Raw genomic sequence first — 14,490 nt, 5'->3', positions numbered from 1 at the left:
GGCCTCTAGTCATGTAACACGTTAATTCTATTTCTATAATCGCAAACGCTTTTAAAATGTATTGGAGTAACATTTGTTATCGTCTGTATAAAGTTATCGATCGGATCTGTCATTCCATACATTTTAATAGTTTTCGAAGCGTTGGCGTTTGTAGAAAGAGAATTCGCATGTCACATGGCTACAGGCTCTTATCTTTGATCTTTTGGACGTTCCACCTAATTCTTAGATACTCAGAAAAGTCCAAATCTAAGTAAAAGATTATCCATTAAAATACAAAGTAGAAAGGCGCTTATCCATGAAACTTAAGTACCTAGTCAAATGAAAGGTCAAATTTAAGTACATATATAAATTAATGGACCTCTTATCTTATAATAAGACGATTTATTTTTGTGAAGTAGGTAAACTTGCGGATTTTCTTGGATTTACTCTCAGTAATAATTTATATGTAGATACATTTATCTATCTATCTATCGTACAAAGATATTTTATAATAATTATATACAGGATGTCCCGTAAATATTAGAACATCCTCTAAAGGGTGATAGCTGACATCCAGGTCTACTAAAATAACGCAATATATGTTAGCCGAAATTGAACGGTTTTTAAATTTTATTGATTTTTCTACAAAATACAAAAATCACATCCTTGCGTGCAACTTAGTCGTATCTTAAGCTGAAAAATTACTTAAATATTGATTTTATACTTGCTTATTATTTTTGAGTAATTGTTTCAAGTAATTAAAGTTTAATTTTTTCTACTGCAAAGTAATTTTTTCCAAAATACAGGACTTTGTGTAAACGATTTTTTTTGTATGTATCTTTAACGGTCACAGTGAAAAAAAATCTAGCTTAAAAACATGGATTCCAAAGATGTAAGTCATTAGTACATTATATTCAAAAATTTCGTCACAATTGTTATTTTCGTTTGTAACAAACTAAACACTTGAAATGACAAAAATAACATGAACAATGTGTATATTATCAACATCATGATTAATGATAATGATGATGATGATGATGATGATGATGATGATGATGGATGATGATGATGTAATTACTATAACTATATTTACATTAAGTGCGTAATACAGCTAACGTATTTTACAAAACGAAAAACGTAAACAATATCACACACCCCCTGTAGTAACGCCTGTTGCTATGCGAGAAATCAATGTTGCAACACATACACAGTCGCCTGTTGCACGCTATCTATCTGTGAGTGTGCGTAATTACACGCCGCGTATAATTACGCACACACACAGACAAACACCTTATTGTACGGGGAAACGGAACTGAAGTACATTGATATTAAAAACTAAAGCAACACACGGTTATAAAATTTCAAAAAAAAATACAATCCTTATTTTTTTTTTTGGTATTTATCTAGGTAAACTTGTTTAAAACACATTCCTTTATAAGTGATTACATTTATATCTGATAATTAATGTGTGACGTCTTCTCTACCAAATATTTTTTTTTTTTTTTTATTCTTTACAAGTTAGCAATCTCACCTGATGGTAAGTGACGATGCAATCTAAGGTGGAAGCGGGCTAACTTATATCTACCATATACTAAATACCATAATAAGAACCAATAGCTACAATATTATATATCTTAGCACAGTCACGCGGTTTTACCCGTTTACAGTGTCCATTATAATATACAATATAGCCTATGTTACTCCTTGATAATGTAGCTTTCTAGTGGTGAAAGAATATTTAAAATCAGTCCAGTAGCTTTTGGGTTTATTCGTTACTAAAAAATACATATAATTCTTTTTTATAATATTATTTGCATTTGAATACATTTCTTTAACCTATTATACTTTTTATTTTTATATAGTGTACGTCACTAAAAATTATATAAAACTAGTAATCCATTGGCAGTAGATATGTATTTTAAAAAGATTAGTAGTAGTTTTTACGTCCTTAATAATTTGTAATTAGATGTTGTCGAGAAATTAATTTCTAAGCGTGTATGGAGTATACTATAAATAGACAATCACTGTCTTTTTGACTTTTGAATAATAATTAAATTCAGTATTTATCTTTGGTTGTATAGTATGTCAAGGCCCCACGCACACAAATACATTTCACGGTCTGGATCACGCTCACATAGAGGGATGGAAGCTGCAGCTAGGTCGCGAATGACGTCACCGCGCGCAAGGTCAATATCACCTATCCATCCCTCTTTATCTCGCAGTGTTTACAGCCCGTCTCCCTCTAACTGGCTGCTGTCTGGGCTAGGGGCTGCAAGTTTTACGCTAGTGTGCGTGTTCACGTGTACAGATGGCGTTGTAACGTGTCCTAGCAAAACAAGTAGGAACTATTCTACATCTGGATGTTTTCTTTGCGGATTGCAATGAAGGAAAAGGTTCAATTACTTAATTATTAAAACCTATTATTTAAACCTAGGCTTCATTGAATACGTCATCAATCCACCATTATTACCCACAGTAATGTTGCATAGCTTGGGAGATAATTAATATTATTTCGAAAGTCTATTCGTAGATTTGTATAACAAAAAATAGTTAAAAACTAGGGTCCTGGGTACAATGACTGATCCTGGGCCCCATACAATTTTGGACCATCTCCTTTGTATTCATGTCATCTAACAACAAAAGTGTTTATTTGAAGTCATGGACAATTTTAGTATCTATCTCTTACACTATTTCCTTTGTTTTGAAAAGGAAATCCGTTCCGCTAACAATGTAGTGTTGGATTACTTTTGTGCAGTTGGAAATCACGGAAAACTCACACCTTTGTGGATTTGAAGAGCAGTGAAGTTTCAGCGTTTATATTTCTTGTTGTTTTCGCGATTTTTATGAAAAGCATATTTTAAAAATGATATTAAAAACTGTTAGATGTGTTACTAGTGCATAAAAAATGTGGCGCTCAAAAGAGGAAATTTATAGCCAACTTAATGTTAGTTGTGGTCAACAACGAATGTTATTTAAACAAATAATGCCTAAATATCGTCTACAATGTCGAGTTGTATGTTCAGGAAGTGTAAAAACTATATATTCATAAATATATAATGGAATTAAAAACAAAATTGTGCATGTGTTGTACAGTGTTGTAGCCTATTATTCGGATCACTTTTGGTTTAGTAGGGACGTAACCGATCTATAGTATAAAATTATCATTGATGAAAAGCGCCTGGTGTGAACATTTTATGAGACGTCACTTGCGTTTAATTAATTCGTTCGTCTGATTGTCTGGCTGGAACCACTAAGCCTATTTTAATAGGTCACTGTATAAGAGGTTATTGAGTAAAGACGAAATATCTTAGCATTCAATGGATTCACCGTGCCGGCGTTGGGTCCGTCGTAGCAGCAGAGAGAAAATCCTGAGCAGATACCCGGCCTTGCAACCTATGGTGTAGGGCTAAGGATGTCCTTGTCATTTAACTAACACTCCCATTCTCCGCTCGTATTGTTCTCCCAGCCTAGCAAAATTTGGTAAGATCCTATTAGAGCAGCTTTGGATACCCTTTCTAATATACAACTTGCTGCCCTTCTAGTAAGGCCAAGGTCTACTATATAACCTACTTTTTTCCGGAAAAAATCCATAGTTTCCGTGGGATTTGTAAATGAATGAAGTCGCGTGCGTCCGTTAGTACCTTTACCTTTTTTACCTGCCTACGAGAACAGGTCTTAACCATCCCTCCCTAGTTTTCACCCTCCTACCCCCCATTTTAATCGTGATTTTAGTTGTTCGAAATAAATTTAAAAGGCAGAACACCGATTGCCTGGGCGGATAGTAATATAAAATGTCATACCCTCGTTCGAGAGAGTCGCTCCCTATAATAATGCATTTCAAAGCTTTTCATAGGTAAGTGCTATCAAGATAAGGTTTTGAATAGCAATAATGCCAACAATTCTGCTTTGTGTTTACGACGTCTCGTCTCATTCGTTTGTGTTTTGATTTTACGAGCTCATATTGTATTGTGATACTGCAGTTATCATTGAAAAGAAGAGAAGTAGTTGATAGCTATGTACCTATATATTTTGGGTAAATAAAATATTTTATAGGTACATTGTATGTATCTTTATCTATAAGTATCTACCTATATATATACTTATTACTTGTAGTAAAACTGTAACAGGTCAAATACTGTACATTGGAGATATTTTGAATATATTTGCTGGAGGGCATTATACAATCGATATTGAAGCTAAAAATATTTTTTGTCTTTGTATTTTTTGTTATCCAGGCATCACGTTGAAACTACTGAATGAATTCAAATGAAACTCAGTACGGTTTGAGACTATAATATGGAGAAGGTTATAGGATACTTTTTATTGCGAAAATAAATTAGGCAGGGGGTGAAAAGGAGGTTGTAAGTTTGTATGGAAAGTCCTTTATTTTCAGAGTTGTTCATAAATCATGAAAAAAATACGAAATATCATGTGATTCAAGTTTTTAAAATTGAAGCCTTAATGTGGTGAAATAGAGGTTGATAGTTTACATTGACTACCACGCGGACTAAGTCGCGGGCATCCGCTAGTATATTATATGTATACCTAATAGTACCTAATAGTAAACCCAGTCAAACATTTACGCAAACTTTCAAATCAAAGCTTTAAAGCGACACAACCAATCGCAGGAAATCTATTGGCGACAAACTGAGTTTTTACTCGCTTAACAAAATGATGACACATGCGTAGGTAGTATATTCTTAGTTCTATTCAATGTAAATAGATCGCTCATAGACACGTTCCACAATTTCACACAGAGCACCACGTGGTAGCGTGGCCGAGCGGTCTAAGGCGCTGGTTTAAGGCACCAGTCTCTTCGGAGGCGTGGGTTCGAATCCCACCGCTGCCAATAATCTTTTTACTTATTTTCCTAAAAATTAATAATTTGTAAAAATGATTTCAAAACACAATTTTTACAAATTATTTTTATAAATATTTTTAGGTGACCTCTCGTCATCTCTGCTGACCAGCCAGCAGAGATGACGAGATAACTTTCTGTAATTTTTTTTATCACTCACTCTTCCCGTCTTTATGACAGTGTATTTACGCTATCTCCATCCATGGTTCCCGCGGAATTTGTAGTTTTTCACCATGGATTTTTAAGCCTATGTGTTAATCCTGAGTATAATCTATTTCCATTCGAAATTTCAGTCAAATCGCTTTAGTAGTAGCGGCGATGTAGAGTAACAAACGAACATCCATACAAACTTTCATTAGTAAGTTGTCATACCGTCTTTCTAGAGAGTAATTCTACATTCTAGATTATCTAGAGTGTACTCTTACTCATTAGTTGGTTACTTTGATCTATAATTTGCTATTAATCACCCAAGACTCGATTATTTCAGCTAATTGGCTCCTTAACGCTGCGAAACACTATAATTTAATTGCCGTAAATTGCTACAATCGAAGTACAATGTTACCACGTGAGTAAACTGTGGAAGTCTCACCGCACTGGCGGGAAAATTGGTTTCAATACAGAGTAATACTGACACAGAGGTTTTTAGGTAATGGGCATTTATGGTATTGCTTTTTTATGGCCCACTTTAGGGCCAAGCCTCCTTTGTAAGAAAGCTTTTATTTAAGGAGAAAAAGACGCAGAGGTTTCTAGTGAAAGAGAACATTTCTGGAACACCAACATCTGCCTGTTTTAATGTCCCATTTCAGGCCAAGAGGAGGCTTATATGAAAGGATCTCACTACGCTGTTCCAATGCAGCTTGGTACGAGTATCATTTAAATTTGTAAAGTTCACTATAAGATGACAATAATAATGTGACCAGAGAGCCTATTTACTAATTTGGCCTTTATTAACAACTTAAAATAAACATGAAATCAAGAGAGAAAATGTCATCTACATACTGTATGATATCCATGATGGGTTGTCTGTAGCCACCGGATGACATTTGTAACATAGAATCTCAATTTCGTATATGTCAACTAACATACGTCAAAGTTAGTGAATTAGCCTGCAGATCCGACGGGTTGACAATGCTCTCCGAGGCACTGAGGTGTAACACCATTGAATATCTCGAGCCGCCAGCATCCAATGGCTCCCTGCAACCCGCTTGATGTCCTCAGTCCACCCAGTGGGGGTCGACCAACACGATTCCCGGTGTGGGGTCGCCATTCCAGCACCTTGGGACCCTAACGTCCATCGGCTCTTCGAACTATGTGGCCTGCCCATTGCCACTTCAACTTCGCGACTCGCTGAGCTATGTCAGTAACTTTGGTTCGTCTGCAGATCTCCTCATTTCTAATTCAATCACGCAGAGAAACTCCAAGCATAGCTCACTCCATCGCGCGCTGAGTGACTTTGAGCCTTCTAATAAAGCCCATAGTTCGCGACAAAGTCTCAAATCCATATATCATCACTGGCGACATGCACTGTTCGAAGACTTTCGTCTTCAGGCACTGAGGTATTTTACATAAAACAACGATAATTATAAATTGATCAAGCCGTTCTTGAGTTTAAGCGGACATTTAATTTTTTTTTTAAAGGAATATGTGCGAAATACGGACGAGACAGTGCAGCAATTCCAAACTAATCCTAATTAGCTTTTATTTCTCTATTTCTAAACTAACCTGTCCCATCTCGCCCGTTACCACCTACGCCATCACAACTCATTTGACAACTGAAATAGCTTGACGTGTTTACAAAACCAAATTGTACTCAACCTGACTCTTATTTCTTTTGCAATACGGTGGGAAATGCTCTAGCAACGACTTAAAATAAGTTTGCCGAACCACGTGGACACTATTATTTATTTAACAAATGCATTCTTTCTAAGCTTTATGAAGATAGAAATAAAGTCTCTATTCGTTTGGTTAGGTGGATTTTTGTTGTGTTCGAGTTGTTTTCCTCATTTTCCCGCTAGTGAAGATGACAGTTTCTGTCAATGTCAACAGCACATAAACGTGAGTCACGTGACGCTCTCGTGAGTGTCACGCGGTCACGTGACTAGAGGAACGGATTCCAATTTATAGAGTTCTATATTTGAACTTCTAAAAACAATCCGCGTTCAATAAAGTTATTATGTAGGTAGTTAATAATAGTTTGTAAGTTAAGTAATCAGTCGAGATTACTACACAACTGTAGATATATTTTTAGGATGTGTTTGATTAAAAGATTTGCTTTAATTGATAGATTTGATTTGATTGAAAACAATATCCTAATTTTTAATAGTGATTTTTTTTTATTTAATTTTACATTTTTAAAAAGTAGTCGTGATTGGTAAGACCGTACACATAATAAACTTCAAGCTATTAGGGATCGAAATAAAAAAAAATGGAAGCATTAAATTTTCGCCTAAAATCAAATGAGCCATTTGGTAAAACTTCATCATTGGCGCGTATTAGTCAATGTGATACCCTTATATTTACCTGTATCTTTCACTGAATAAAGTAATCGGACGTTTACGTATATAAGATTGTCCAATGGTTATAAAAAACAATTTTTTCAAAACTTAATAACATAAATAATATCGATCCATTTTATATTTTACTTCGATAAACACCAAAGGTTTTAAATTTATAACCCTTAGCATGAAGTCTCTTTGTAAGCTCTTGCCACTGATCAATACTAAACTACCTACTGTCCTCTAACGTTATAGGAAAAGAAGCTTTATATCTATTTGTATAAAGTCGTCTACGTAGTACGTACGTACCATTTTTTCAAATTTTCAGCATAGGTATTGAAACACTATAGAATTTCCATCGACTTTATCGATGAATCGTTTTAAAGTAAAAGTCAAATGAATTTCGAGTTTTTTGAGTTTTGAAGTGGCAATGGGCGAATACGTAGTTCGAAGAGTCCATTGATGTTGTCCCGAGATGCTGTAATGGCGACCCCCGTACCGCTAAGCGCAGTATTGGTCGACCCCCCACTACTACTAGTAGGTAGACCGCTTAGATCGGGGTATGGGAAGATGCTGAATGCTATGGGCTCAGACCGACTGTTTCCCAGTCCTTATAAGAGGCCTAAGTCTAGCATCATTCCATGGGATGATGATGATAAGTGATAGAGTAAAATCAACTTAAAGCACTAGATATAAAGCCTTTATTTAATGTAAGCCTTTTTAATTTGTTTAGATGGCACTAGCGGAACAAGTATGAAATAAAAATCAAAATGAAGAATTTACGACTTTAACTTGATACCGATTGGGTTTAGTGTCCGTTGGCATACAAACTAATGGTACAGATATCCCATTATCGCGGTTCGTCTTTCGCCGTCAAATAACAAGAAAACGTGAGAATGCTGCGAATTAACTGTGAGCTTAAGATTTTTTTTGTAGTTAAACTACAGGCGGCTTTTGACGGCCTCCGTGGCACAGTGCTATTTGCGGTGGATTTACAAGAACCTGGATTCGATCCCCGGCTGAGCCGAATGAGGTTTTTCTTAATTGGTCCAGGTCTGGCTGTTGGAAGGCTTTGGTCGTGGCTAGTTACTACTCTACCGGCAAAGGTGTAACACCAAACGATTTAGCGTTCCGGTACGATGTCGTGTAGAAACCGAAAGAGGTGACTCATCGTACTCTTAACAAGTTAGGCCGCTTTTATCTTAGATTACATCATGATAAAAAGAAAACATATTGACCACTTACTATGTAACAAAGTAGCTACTGCGAGTGGAGGAGTTTCCTGAACTGTCCTTCGTCTTCATCACCAGACCCTAATGCAGCCACAACCCATCGAGGTGGAAAGTTCTCATCAATACAAATTAATTTAATTTAATTTAATAAAAGCCTTTATTCGCTGACCTTTTACATTTTGACTTATAATTAATACAATTTTTTAAATTCAACTAAAAATAAAATAAAATATAATTTTAGCAACCACTTTGTAGGTCAGGTTGTCCTGCGACATAGGCCTCCCCCGCTTTTTTCCACTCATCTCTGTCTCGAGCTAACCTCCTCCATCCTTTTGGTAAATCATCAATACAAATTAATCAAGTCCAAACAAAAGATAAATGCTGTAAATCTTTGACAAGTTTCATCGTCTTTGCTTTAGCTCCATCATCAGACTGACTCTAGACCTTCGTGAAATTGTACTGGTTTAAAATACCTAATAAAAAAAAATCAACCGTACTAGACGTCTCTAGATTTCGAAACGTCCCCTCGATTTCTCCAGGGTACCATCATCAGATCCTGACATGAAAAAATGGGACCACCCTTCTATACCAAAAAGAATTTTTAAAATCAGTTTACAAATGACGGAAATATCGCTAAACATTCATAAAAAAACATATGTACTCGTAGTCGAATACAGGACCTTCTCCTTTTTGGAAGTCGGTTAAAAATTTCAAAAGCGCAATGACAGCATAATATTAACACCAATGTCGTGTCAGTTTCCTTGCAAGACGCTTTGAACTGTTGCGAAAATGGAAATGCCAAGTTTATATCAAATACCCCAAGGATACATTTCAATTTCCTTTATAAAATGTTCATGGTATTTACGAAGCAACGCGTCGACTCGCAATTGTGCTTTGAACATTTTCTCCTTGCCCGACCTTTACCTTGATTGATTACAAAAGTTCGTCTTTCAACGTCAACTGTGGCGTAAGAACTAAACACACTAAGCGTTTTTGAACACGCTTAGTAAACGCGCGTTTGATTCTTATGCACCAGTAGCCAATTCAACTCGGCTAGGCAGCATTCGAAAAACTTCGAGGTATCTTTTCGTTCGAAGAAATTCTTTAGTACCTGACAAAAAAAAAGACAAAAGTCTTCTAACAGTGCTAGTGATGACCTATGGTTCCGAAACTTGGTCTCTAATATGGGCCTCATAAGAAGGCTCGTAGTCACACAGCGGGAGATGGAATGAGCGAGGAGTAGATCTCCTCATTTCTGATTGGATCATGCACATCTGTGCGAAATGAGGAGATCCGCAGAAGAACCAAAATCGTCGACATACCTCATTGAGTCGCTAAGTTGAAATGGCAATGTGCGGGACACATAGTTCGATGAGCCGATGGACTTAGTGCTGGAATGGCGACCCCACACTAGAAAGCGCAGTGTTTTTCCTTCAGCGTTTGAGACAAATGATATTTAGTTTCTTAAAATGTACATTTGAAAAGTGGAGGTCCCTGGACCGGATTCAAACCTACGCCATCCGAATCGAAGGCAAAGGTCATATACACTGGGTTATCGCTGGGTACGGGTCTTAGCACCCTCTATAATAGGTATTGAGATTTACTATCACGTAAGAACTATCTCACCTGATTGTAATGACACAGAAGAAAAAAGATGGTACTATCATCATATACAAATGCGATAGGCCATTCATCACGATATCTCGAAAACAACTTGACGTACAAAGTTGAAATTTGGCAGGGAGGTAGTCTATAGGTTAGTAAGTATTTGCTAAGAAAAGATTTCTCTATAGGGCTGGATTAAAGAGGTCTAAGGGCGGGCAAAGTCGCGGACGTCCGCTAGTATTACGTATAGGTAGTCTAGCAGGCGGGGATCGAGGCATGATCTCTGGATGTTGATCCGACTCCTTGACTGCTGAACTATGGAGTCTTTATTTTTTAACTTATATTTACCCCTTATTTATACCCTGAAAATCTAGACAAATATGACCCTCTGACCTATAACAAGATGTGATTTTTACGAGCGTAACGCTCCAAGATTGATTGATTACTGAAAGTTCGTCTTTCACCGTCAGCGAGGGGTAAATACGGAGGATAAGTAAACAATACTTCGTAAAAGTTATACGAATCACGTTCAGTTTAATCAAAGTCGCGAAGTACATTTTATTTATTTATTAGTTCTGCTCTGCGATGTCGCCCGCGTTGACCCCGACCCCGTGGGGATATCGGGATAATAGTTTTTCTATGTTTTCTATGCCCGATTAAGAGCAAAAGCACACGATGCGTTGCGGCGCCGCATCACAAAGATTTCACCGTATCAGCGAGCACACGAGCGGTGCGGCGCCGCAACGTTGTTATATCGCAGCGGCGCCGTTGCGTTGGACTACAAAAAAAGGAGGAGGTTCTCAATTCGACGCGTAGGTAAATCTTCATGAAAATGAAATGGGACCAATCTGGAAGAAAACTCTTTCAAAAAAAAAATAATTTTGTAAATTGGTTAATAAATGACGAAGTTATGAGGGAACATTAAAGAAAATTAAAATTAATGTGTAATGCTCATGTATCGCTCCACCCAGTTATAGTTGAGAACGCTGCACTCGAAATTGCAGACGAATACGTATACCTAGGACATATGATCCAGTTAGGTAGGTCCAATTTCGAGAAAGAGGTAAACCGTCGAATCCAACTCGGCTGGGCTGCATTTGGAAAACTTCGCGACATCCTTTCGTTCGAAATTCCTCAGACAGGCCTGCCTGAAGACAAAAGTCTTCAAACAGTGCATGTTGCTAGAGATGGTTCTGACTTGGTCGCTAACCTAAGGCTCACAGCGGGCGATGGAACGAGCTATGTTAAGAGTATCTCTGCGTGATCGAATCAGAAATGAGGAGATCCGCAGAAAGACCAAAGTCACCGACATAGCTCAACGAGTTGCGAAGCTGAAGTGAAAGTTGAAGTGAAAGCTGAAGTTTGGAAGTCCCTACAAAAGGCCTCTGTCCTGCAGTGGACGTCCATTGGCTGATATGATGATGATGATGATTAAAAAAACGTACGCATCGAATTGAGAACCTCCTCCTTTTTTTTGAAGTCGGTTATCGTATCGTATCGTCATCAACCCATATTCGGCTCACTGCTGAGCTCGAGTCACCTCTCAGAATGAGAGGGGTTAGGCCAATAGTCCACCACGCTGGCCCAATGCGGATTGGCAGACTTCACACACACAGAGAATTAAGATAATTCTCTGGTATGCAGGTTTCCTCACGATGTTTTCCTTCACTAATCACGAAACCGAACCGAAGTCGGTTAAAAAACCGTCAAAAGAGGTTTTTCAAACAAAATGTAATGCCTTCAGCATGTTAGCATGCCATTAAAATATCGTAAATGACAACATTGAAAGAATATTGGCGTACAATGAGGGTTATAACACCGATAAAAACTTTCCCATATAAACCGTATAAACTATGTGTTATTATGAAAGTTTAACCGTGCAAAGTTTAACCCTTAAACCAACGGACGCTAGTTATTATAGCGCGGTACTATGGACTCAGTGCCCGTGATAGCCAGACATACTTCATCTTCTTTCAGGGCCGTTTCTGCACTTGGCAATGTGATTGGCCAATTGATTCATTCCGTCCAGCCGAGCTCGCTTTTTTCAATAATTTTCTCGATATACAACGAGAATTCTACTACAGCCGTGATAGCCCAGTGAATATGACCTCTGCCTTCGATTCTAAGGGTGTTTTTCAACAACTTTTCAGTTGCGTGCATTTTAATAAATTAAATATTACGTGTCTCAAACGGTGAAGGAAAAACATCGTGAGAAAACCTGAATACCAAAGAATTTATTTAATTCTCTGCGTGTGTAAATCCATAAATGAATTCTCTGCGTGTATAAAGTCTGCCAATCCGCATTGGGCCAGTGTGGTGGTCTATATATAACAATCAATTGATGGATCCTTAAAACCTGCTAAGTTAAAACGCCACCAAGGTCCTTATTTGGCTACCATACTTACATATGGTACTCGTAGGCCCATGCCCTGACAAACTTAGATACGGTTTTAAACAAAAAATAGGTAGATCAGGCTGTTGCAGACTAATTCTACGTCGGATATTTGCCCCATTAGATTCCCAGAACCACTCTATCCGTTGAGATTTTCTTTAGTTATGGTACTCGTAGGAGCATGCCCTAACAAACTTATATAAGGTTTTAAACAAAAAATTAGGTAGATCTGGCTGTTGCAGACTAATTCTACGACGAGTATTTGCTCCGTTAGATTCTCTATCCGTTGAGATTTTCGTTAGTTATGGTACTCGTAGGAGCATGCCCTAACAAACTTATATAAGATTTAAACAAAAAATAAGGTAGATCTGGCTATTGCAGACTACGACGGATATTTGCTCCATTAGATTCCCAGAACCACTCTCTCCGTAGAGATTTTTGTTTTGATTGAAAATAGTTCCAACGTCGGTTGCGGTACGAATGTTGATTTTATTCTTTCCGTTTCAATTTTTATGTCTCTGTTTATTTGACATACTCTCCGTTTTCATAAGCAAGAGACTCTCTTATTATATTTATTTTATTTCCCTGTTTTATTTGTAACGAAACAAGTTAAGGATAAAAATTATAAAAACAGAAACGCGGAAGTTAGGGCCTTGTGTACTTTAGCTTAGGTGATTCTCTTCAGTTTACAAAAACAAGTTTAGGAATATATTTTTTTGCATTACGAATTTACGAATACGACATTTTCTACTAATCGTAAAGGAATCGGGATTCTGATATCATCGCAGTCCAATTTATTAAGTCCTGGCTTCGATCCCCGGCTGGGATGAATGAGGTTTTCGTGATTGGTCCAAATTTGGCTGGAGGCTTCGCCCGTGGCTAGTTACCATCCTACCGGCAATGACGTACCGCTAAGCGATGTAGCATTCGGTACAATGTCGTGAACCGACAGGAGCGTGGATTTTCATCCTCCTAACAAGTTAGCCCGCTTCCATCTTAGATTACATAATCGCTTACCATAAGGTGAGATTGTAGTCTTGTAAAAAATTGAAAATTTAAAAAAAGATTACGGAATGGGTGTAGAAGAATATTTTTTATTTTTAAATAGCAAAGAGGATATATTAAGATCGTTGATAGTAATCATTAATGTTGCACAACTAACATACGTTTACAATTTCCAGCAATACAGAAAATAATCCTCTCTACGCTACGATATTGGAAATGCCAAAGCCACAGCAAGGTATAATCTACTAACGGTGTAAAATCGTTTTTTATTTCACAGAGGAAGCCATCTGTCACTGTAAAGCAGATTTATTCACCCCTACACTATTTTCCGTCCGGGTTTTATGTTCGGGTAATGTACATAATACATTAAAGGGCTTACCCGGCGACAGGGACGACACGTGTAGGAATTTGTTTGTTGTTAAGGCTTTGCGCGCATTAGTGCGTTCAATAACAACGGAACAACAAAATAACAACAAATATGATAATAAGTTACGTATACGAAGCTCTCAGTTGTTAGTTGAGATTCATTTGCGACACGAGGCGCGAATTCAGTATAGCCTTTTTTATACTCTTTATATTAGCTTCACTTGTAATTAGGTATGTTAGAAAATCTTGGAATCTTAATTTGACCCACTTTCCGGTCTTTGATTAAGATGAAATTTTGCACACGCTCTGAGTTCTGATGATAATACATGGCTAGCTTAAAAACGTCATTACAAATCCAATATGGCGGCCTCCCCAATCACTTGTAACTATATAGGTATACAAATCTTAATTTGACCCACTTCCAGGTTTTCCATTAGGATGAAATTTTGCACACGCTCTGAGTTCTGATGATAATACATGAAACGTCATTACAAATCCAATATGGTGGCCTCCTCAAGATGGCGGACTGGCTATTTGAAATCCCCTATGATATGGACA

At 37.3% G+C, this 14,490-nt stretch overlaps 1 non-coding gene across 1 annotated transcript; it reads left to right on the top strand.

The window, feature by feature from the left end:
- Positions 1-4,746: 4,746 nt before the first annotated feature.
- Trnal-aag (transfer RNA leucine (anticodon AAG)) lies at positions 4,747-4,828 on the top strand. The gene has a single exon. It is a non-coding gene; the product is annotated as a tRNA-Leu (tRNA).
- Positions 4,829-14,490: the final 9,662 nt, after the last annotated feature.

This window comes from Bicyclus anynana, chromosome 23, assembly GCF_947172395.1.
Source record: "Bicyclus anynana chromosome 23, ilBicAnyn1.1, whole genome shotgun sequence".
Classification (NCBI taxonomy): Eukaryota; Metazoa; Arthropoda; class Insecta; order Lepidoptera; family Nymphalidae; genus Bicyclus; species Bicyclus anynana.
The sequence above is the reverse complement of the archived record's forward strand: the minus strand, read 5'-3'. Positions and strand labels throughout refer to the sequence as shown.